The following is an 8576-nucleotide window of genomic DNA, read 5'->3' as shown; positions in this document are numbered from 1 at the left end:
AGGTGGTCATGATTCTCAACACAGTTGACAGAGGAAAAGAAATACTATTAGCTTTATTTTCTAGGTGAAGAACGGAAGTATGAACGGAGATATTCACCCACTGTAACTAATTTAGCCAGCTGATACCTCCAGCCTCCCTGTGTAGTCACTGGGGAAAGAAATGCTCCTCTGGAGAGTGACTACAAGCAGGAATCTAATTTTGGTGCTTGGAGTTGCAATCTGGATGCATCAGTCTTTTCCATGGACTCCAGAAGCAGCTGAGGAATAGGAGGATAAACAAGGTGCCTACAGCAGAATACCCCTTGTAAATGGAAGGGGAAATGAATATCCTCCTCCTAAGCAAGGTGCTGAAAGCGAGTCATCCACAATCCAGACTTAGGCTTAGTCCCCAGGCTGTCCTTCACCTCTGAGATGACAGTGTCAGCCTTTGGCTCAGCTGTGCCACTTCTGGAGGTGGAGGGCTGGGTGTTTCTATTTTCTCAGACAATTTTACATTCTGACCTCATTACTTGTGAGACTCTGACGACATACCATTTCTGCAACAATCAAAAGACTGGTTTGGATAGCAGCTTTTCACCCCCAGCGCTCACTGTAGAGGTGATACTTCACACTGAACTTCTGACTCTGAGTCCATCCAGTGCCGGGAGCAGCACAGAGGGGACTAGTCCCTGCCCTGCTTCCCTGGCCAGGGACAGTCATGCCTGTCCCCTGGTTTAGGTCATGTTACAGAGCCCAACACCTGCAGGAGTTGCTGTGAACCTGAAAGATGCTTTCGTTGTTTAGTCCCTGACCACCACAGCAACTAGTTTTCAAACCAGCACCACTGCCTCTCCCCGGCTACCTACAAGCACCGGCATGATGCTGGAAAAGTGGTAAATGATTAGGGACAAGGACTACGGAGGGTAAAGTACATGCCAGTAAATCTGTGCTGATTATTTTGTAGCAATGCACGCTGAACAGGGGTGGTGGTGTTTTTGGAAATGTGGCAAGTGAGGAGTGAAGTGAATAAACAGGACATCCTTCAGGTGTTTTGAATAAAGGCCTTGGGACCCTGAAGGGAAATCATGCAACCCACCCAGGTAGAATCAGGGAAAACAGCCTGTTTAACTTCCAGGGAGATCTGCAAGCTCCTGCAAGGTAAAGTGAGATGTGAGCTTAAAACATGCCAGTTACTTCCCTCATGCACAGCATCACTCGTCAGCAAAGGAGGAGTGGGATGCCTAACAGCTCCTGCTGAGCAAAAGCGTACACAGTCAATGAGACTATCTAACTTTATGTTAAGGTCAGATATTTGTTTCCTTGTTTGAAAACTCCTGTCCATAGCTGTTCAGAACTGAAGCTGGGTTGGCAGCATCAAGACCCTGAAGGCACTAACAGACCTTTATGACCCTGATCAGCCTCAGCTGGGCCCTTCACCCACACTCCTGCCATTGGGGCAGGAGCCCATACAAACTCAGCCCCATTATTTGCTCTTTGGGTTATGTTAGGGGAGTGCTGGTCTCCTACTTGGCCATAGTTGTGCCCCAGCCTATGCCATGGACCTTACTGATCCTGACTTGCAGATTAACTTCTTGGCTTGACCTCAGACCTGCCTCATCACTGCAGACTTGCCTGAAGATCAGGGTTATTGGTTAGACCTGGCCATCACCTCTGGCCTGCCCTACTCCCTTGCTGGGGGCCGTGGGATGTACCCTGGCTGGTGAGGTTCCTGCTATGCCGGCCTGGGGCACCCCTGTGGCTCCCCGCCCTCAAGAGACCCACTGGCCCATGCTGTGCACAGGGAGATAGGTTGGATTCAAAGAGAAAATGTCTGTATCCCTCAATTCTTTGCCAAGTTTTAAAGAGCTGTAGTGGAAACTCTTTGCAAGTTCAGAAATGTATGCACAGGGTGGCCTTATGTATTTTCTATTTCACCCAGGATGAGAACCATGAATATAGCTGTAGTATATCAGGCTGAACCCAGGTCAGTGTCATAAGCCTTACAAGACCTGCTCCCGTGATGTTTGCAGCCTAATTTGGTAGAAGTCTTCTGTATTGTAGAAGCCCTTTCAAACCCAAATGGCAACTTTTGACCTTTTGAAATTCAACCTTCATGTTAATCCTGTCATAGAGAGATGGAAGAACTCTGTTCCCACCAAATTTTCAGATGTTGCAAAGCCATTAGCCTGGTTGTTTGTCACTGGATGTTCCCTGGTACTTTGCAATACTCCACATAATTGAAATGTATAATTTTACCAAATTTCAGCTCAACTAACAACTGTCTATGTGCCTAAATGCCCCCAGCAACACTGGTAATTTAAATAAATCCAGCACGCTTTTGTATCAGCTGCTTTGTGAACTTCATAATTCCATGTTGTTCACTGTTCAGTATTGGATGTATTTAATTCTGTTGATGCTGTGATTTTCAGCCATAAGCAAAGCAAGAGTTAATTCTTATTTTTGCTGAAGCACTAAGTGGGAAGCTAGGTCATGCATAAATCCTCATTGTGCTAGGTGCTGTACAAGCAAAGAATAAAAATGATCCCAGGCTCAAGGCTTCTCTGTTAGTAGCTTGTGTCATAATTAAATTTTGTTAGGACACTTTAGAATTGCCCTTCCTCATAAATGATATATCCATATACATTTATATCTCCATAGTAAAAGAGCAATCTTGTACACTTTTATTATTGACAATAAAATACAAAATATAATACTCTTTTCCAAGTAACTTGGATACAGCAATTGGAATACATGGGGATGAGGGAAAGGATCTTTGTTTCTTGTATACTTTTGGGTTATATCCACCTAGTTGTCCACTTTATAGAAGAAGGAAGAAGTATTTGTTGTGAAAATTGTCTCACACAGAGCACACTGAATTCAGGTGGAGGGTACAGAGCAGGAGCGAGTGCCCTTTTAAGAATCAAATATTGTGTCTTCATGAATAAAGCTCTAACAGTAAAGATAAGAGAAGAAAATGCAGCAACCATGTGATATATTAGCAGAATGTTTTACAAAGTCCCCCACAAAGCATCCGCTGCTCTTGAAAAGCCTAACCAGCCCAAGTGAGAAACTATTCACAAATTTAGTATTCAGATTACATACTCTGCCTTTTCAACTGCTCTCTGTACAATGAATGCCTGTACAACTACAGTAACAGACACAGATCTACAGTTTCTGTGGCCTTTGAGCTATTATAAGTATTGTGCCTCTCCATAAATTACATCTGCATGTCCTGAAAATACCAACTGTTTTAATAGGAATTAATCTATAGGCTTTTATCTTGGTGAAATACAAGGGGTACAGTATGTTGTGTCCCTTTTAAAATTAATAGGGTATGCCCTGAAGATATTCAAGGATGTTCATTATTTTCTTTATAGGTCTCTTTATTGATGCATATAAGCATAAAACAGTGCTTTATTGTAGTAAAGAGGAGGAGATGGAATAATGAATAGATTAGTGCTTATATGGTTTTTAGATTACCTAACACACAGTTAAGTAAAGAAAGGTCTACATTTGTCCTCTTCAAAGTATATTGGGATTTGATCCAGTTTGTCTTCAAAGTGCCATTTCTGTGGGTAGAGAAAAGAGGGTTCAGTCTAAAGGCAAGAAAGCTGATCCAGGGGTCTGCAGCTCTGTGGTGTACATAGCTGGCCAAGGCAACAGTGTGTTAGATATGTCTTTTTTAATTTGCTAAGTATAAATAAATCTGAATCTTTTGCTGTGATGGACTATTATTTATGTGAACACCTAATACAAGGTTTTTGTAAGTAAATTCCTAAAATACCTTGACCTTATACAGGCATATAACAAAGGAGAAGTAGATAATTTAAACCAAAATTTATATAAAAGCATTGTGGTGGTTTTGAATAATTCTCATATACACGCATGTGCGTACATACAAATATACAGGTTAAATGCATATATAGTTAAAATATTTTGCTGAAAACAGGCTGAGCCCATCGCTGACCTATCAAAGCATATTACTGTGAAGCGATGAGGAATTAAATTCTCCTCCCCAGGGTCCCTGTGAGATGGGGGAGCTCTATTATCTCCAGTACACAGGGGGAGAACTGAGGCCTATAGAAACTGAGCAAATGCCTGGAGGGACATCATGGGTCTCAAGAGTTGGCACAGCCTGTGATCCTCAGGGCAGCTGGGCTTGTGTGGCTGGACACTGTCCCAGGCCAGACAGGGTTGTGTGAAGGCTGCTTAGGTCTTGCCGGTGGAAATAGAGGTGAAAGGTCCTGCCCACCAGGTTGACAGGAGCTCCAGAGACGGCTCTTTCAGATCTGTGCTGAAGTGACCTCTATAATGTGGCAGCGGTCCATGGCAAAGCTGAGAATTGCTCTTGGGCCATTGCTTGGCAGAATAAAAACTCTCATTGCGTTATTCACTGCATTTTAGAAATGGAGAACTGAAACACAGACAAATAATGACTTGGCTGAAGTTATGTGGAGGACCTCTGACCATGGCTGGATGTGATCCCTGGTCTCCTGATCCCCAAACTATCACTTGGTCCTCAAGATAAAGACAGCTGCTCTGCCAACTGTCATTTGGGGGCAGGTGTGTGGTTGATGTAAATCACTGTGGAGCTCTTGCTGCAGCCCCCGTGCTGAGTTTTGCATTGAAACCAGTGATTCACCCCCGTGTTGCTGTAGTGAAGATGCACTCATCTCTGCAGTCCTTTAAGTTAACAAGGCTATTTTTAAAGGTAAACCCTTTCACTTTATTCCCTGTCTCTTACTTTTCCTTTGGTGACTCCTCCATGTTTTCACAGCTTCATTTGGTTTTGAAAGCTTATGGAGCAGCAGGATTAAAAAAATCAGAAATAACTAATGAAGAGGATGGGTCTGGCTTTTCCCATCAGCTTCAGTGGCTCAAGCAGGTTCCAGCAGCTTTGGGAGAAAAGCTGTTAGCTATTAAATTATTACCTGTAAGGAGAGCCAGCTGGAAGCTTTCATTTTTCAACATTTTGATGAAAAGCACCATAAAAATCTTGACAACAAGACTTGTAGCATTTCAGGGATATGTTTTGCATTTGTCCCTGCTTTTCAATGGTCTGTAAAAGTCATCAAAGGCTTCAAAATGCTGCTGAGACCTGCAGCTCGGGAATTTTGACCCCCCAAAATGAAGACGGGGGGAAAAAAAAAGGCAAAGCCCAAAGTGTGTGCTGTTGAGTGAATTCATCTGGGCAGCTTTTGGGAAGTCTCTTTCCATCTGGAGGAGAATGTCCGCAAGTAGAGTTATTCCAGCATAAACTGTTATGGTATAATTACACAGCTATAGCTATGCCAGTCTATTTTCTGATGTAGGCAAGCCAAGTCTAGTTGTTGAAACGTAGGCGTGGGAAACAAGAAGTCTGCTTTCTAGGCTCAGCTCTGAGTGCTCTTTGTGGCCTTGGGCCAGTCCCCTAACTTTTCTGCCTCCTTCTTATGCAAAATAAGAAGAGTTAAATTAACCCACTTCTCAGATGTGGCATAATGACTAATTGGCTAAAATTTGTAGCGCTGGGGAGAGAGCTGTCTTTTAACTTTGGTGTCTTTGGCTGGCTGAATAATTTAATGTGTTTTTAAAAGTGGAGTTTGTCTCCCTCTCTCAGGATAGGGTGGCTCTGCCACTACAAAGCAGTGTCGATGTGAAGTGGGTAAGCTAATAAAACCTGGGTTTTACTTTACTGCCTCTAACAACAGTATTGTGCTTGTATGGAGCTGGAGCAAGAGTCAAGGATGTAGTTAAGATTTTGCTTGAAAGCAAAACTTACAGGTACCCAGAACCTTTGCAGGCTCTTGATACACAAAGAACACGGGTACATAGTGATGAAGGTACTCACGTCAGTGCAACCTGCTGGCAAAATGTGTGTGTTATTCCCCTTCAGTACCAGTGAAAATAAAGGATAACTCCATTCTTCCTGTTGCCTGCTCTGTTGGGTGAAAAGGCTCAAGCGTGTACCGGCAGCCTGAATTCCGATGCTTCCTAGTGTTTGTGTGCTTAACTTTGCAAATTTAAATTTAATAATATCTACGTATATAATGCATGACATATACAAACAGAGCTTCTTAATGGACCGTTAACTCTGGTGCCTAATGACAGCATTACCATGGTCACCACCACCCAAGCAGTTCAAGCTTCGACAAAGAGATGCTCAAAGAAAAAAGGATGACGCTATCACACATGATCCAAGACCTGTTGAAGGCAAAGGAAGGCTCCGGTGAGAAAGCACATCAAAGGTTCACCGTCGGCATGGAAAACACCGGGCACTGCTTTGCTGTGGACGTGCCGACCGGCTGCGGTGGGTTTGGGTCAGGGCCCCGAGGCGGGACTGTGGCACTTGGAGGTGCTATTTCAGCCTTGGCTGTGAGGCACAGCAAGGGTTTTCCTCAGGAGAATAAGGCTGGTTTTACCCCTTTCCCCACCACGCTGACTTCTCGGGAGAGGGGAAAAATAGCGTGGAAGGGCTTTTATTTCAACCGGGCTCTCTCCCTCTCTACGCGAAACACTTACAGAAAGGAACAGAAATTACCTCATGTGTACTTTGAATGTCCAATTAGATAACAGGCACGGCCGCTCTGAACCCTTCCCCTCCGGCTCTGCGCCGTCCTCCGGCTGCTCCCCGCCCTCCCACCGCGGCGGCAATTAGCCCAAAGCCCTTACGGGTATGGGGGGGCGGGTAGCGGCGGGACGGGCCGCGGCGAGGGCTGGCGGGCGCTGTGCGCCCGCGGCCGCCCGGCGGTTAAAAATAGAAGTGCTGAATCATGACTCCGCCGGCAACTTCACCCGCCCGGCGGCGGTGGCGGCCCAGCGGCTGCCGCTGCTGAGGGGAGGAGGCGTGGGGACGGGAGGGGGGCGCAGGGTAGCCCAGGGCTGGGGGGGGAGCGGGGGGGAAGACGACGACGGGGACGCAGCGGTGCTCTGAAGGGGCGGCGCGCGCGCGCGCGCGTGTGTGTGTGTGTGTGTGTGTGTGTGTGTGTCCGCCCGCGCGAGGCGCGGAGCGCACACAGCAGCGGCGGCGGCGGCGGCACTTGTCCTCTAATCGATTGCCGAGCGTGCTGAGCGGCCCTGCCGGCGCGGGCACCCGCCCCCCGCGCCCCCCCTTTCCCCCCTCCCTTCGCCGCGCGCCGGCCCTTGGGTGAGGCGCCGCGGGGCGGCTGGGGCGGCGCGCGCCCGCCCGCGGGGTTGCGGGCGCGCGCGCGCGCGTGGGGGCGCCGGCGGCCGCGCGTGTATGTGCGAGCGTGTCCGTGCGAGTGTGTGTGTGTGTGTGTGTGTGAGTGAGTGAGTGAGTGAGTGTGTGTGTGTGAGTGAGTGAGGGCGGGCGGGCGGCTGCCGCCGCCGCCGGATCGGTTTCTCGGGGTTTGACCAGCTGTCCCAGGCTAACCCTGCTCTCTGAAGATGGAGGAAGTAAAAACAGGATTACCCTTAGCTACAGCTCCACTGCCTTAGTTTCCATAGCCAACTGCCGTGCACAAACACACCTCCACTAGGCAGAGAGAGCCGACACTAATAAAAACACAAACAAAAGGGTGATGGAAGTGATTCACTGCCTGCGCGGCTGAGGTAAATCTGCGCCTGGCTTCTTTTTATTTCTTTTTCGTTTTTTTTTTTTCTTCTTCCCTTTCTTCCCCCCCCCCCCCCCCCCCCTCACCCCGATCTTTCTTTCCCTGGCGGGGAGGACAGCTCCGTCCGGTGTGCGAGGCGGCTGCGGGGACGGCGGGGCTCTGTGTGTGTGTGTGTGTGTGTGTGTGTGGAGGGGTCCCCCACTGAAGTGCGGTTGTGCAGCATCTCCCAATGACTTGTTGCTGTTAGCCCCCCCCCCCCCAAAAAAAAAAAAAGCCCCCCAAAATCCATCCCAAGCTGGCGGAGAGGGGCGGCGGGGGTGGGGGTGTGTGCGTGTGGCGGGGGGCGGCGGGGCTCGCCCGCTCCGTTAGTCAGCGACGGCCCCAACTGCCATTTCCCTCAGCGCTCGCCGCCACCTGCGGGCCCCCGGGGGGCTGCGGCCTGGCGCGGCGGCCGGGGGTGTGTGGGGGGGTGTGTGTGTGAGTGAAGAGAGGCGGGGGGTAGCGTGTGGAAGGGAAAGGGAGAAAATAAAATAAAACGAAAAATTAGGCAGGACTTCCATGACTTTGACAGGTTGTGGTATGGGCGGGGAGAGGCAGGGATGAGGCGCGGAGCCCGGTGTCGCCCAGGGCCGGAGCAGCACTCCGGGGAAGTTGGCCTAGGTTTCCTGCGCGGGGTGTGAGTGCGTCTGCCGCCCCCCCCCCCCGCCCCCCATCTCGCCTCCTCTCCCCCCGTTTTCGTGCCGATTCGTAAGGAACCGGTGGATCAAGTTTTCCTCTCTCTCTCTCCCTCCCCGCTGGTTAATCGCATTGCTGTAGCACCGGCTGACCTCCCTCTCCCTCTCCCTCTCCCTCTCTCTCTCCCTCTCCCTCTCCCTTTTTTTTTTTTTTTTTTTTTTTTTTTTTGTTCTTCATCTTCCTTCAAAGTATGTGCCATTCCTGAGCGACTTTCCCCGCCGGCTCATCCCCGGGGCTGCCCGGCTCCCCGGCTCCGCATGCCCCACCTGTAAGTGCCGGGGGCGGGTTTCTCTCCCCTCTCCCTCTTCC

This window comes from Vanellus vanellus (genome assembly GCF_965231255.1).
Source record: "Vanellus vanellus genome assembly, chromosome: 5".
Classification (NCBI taxonomy): domain Eukaryota; kingdom Metazoa; phylum Chordata; class Aves; order Charadriiformes; family Charadriidae; genus Vanellus; species Vanellus vanellus.
The sequence above is the reverse complement of the archived record's forward strand: the minus strand, read 5'-3'. Positions refer to the sequence as shown.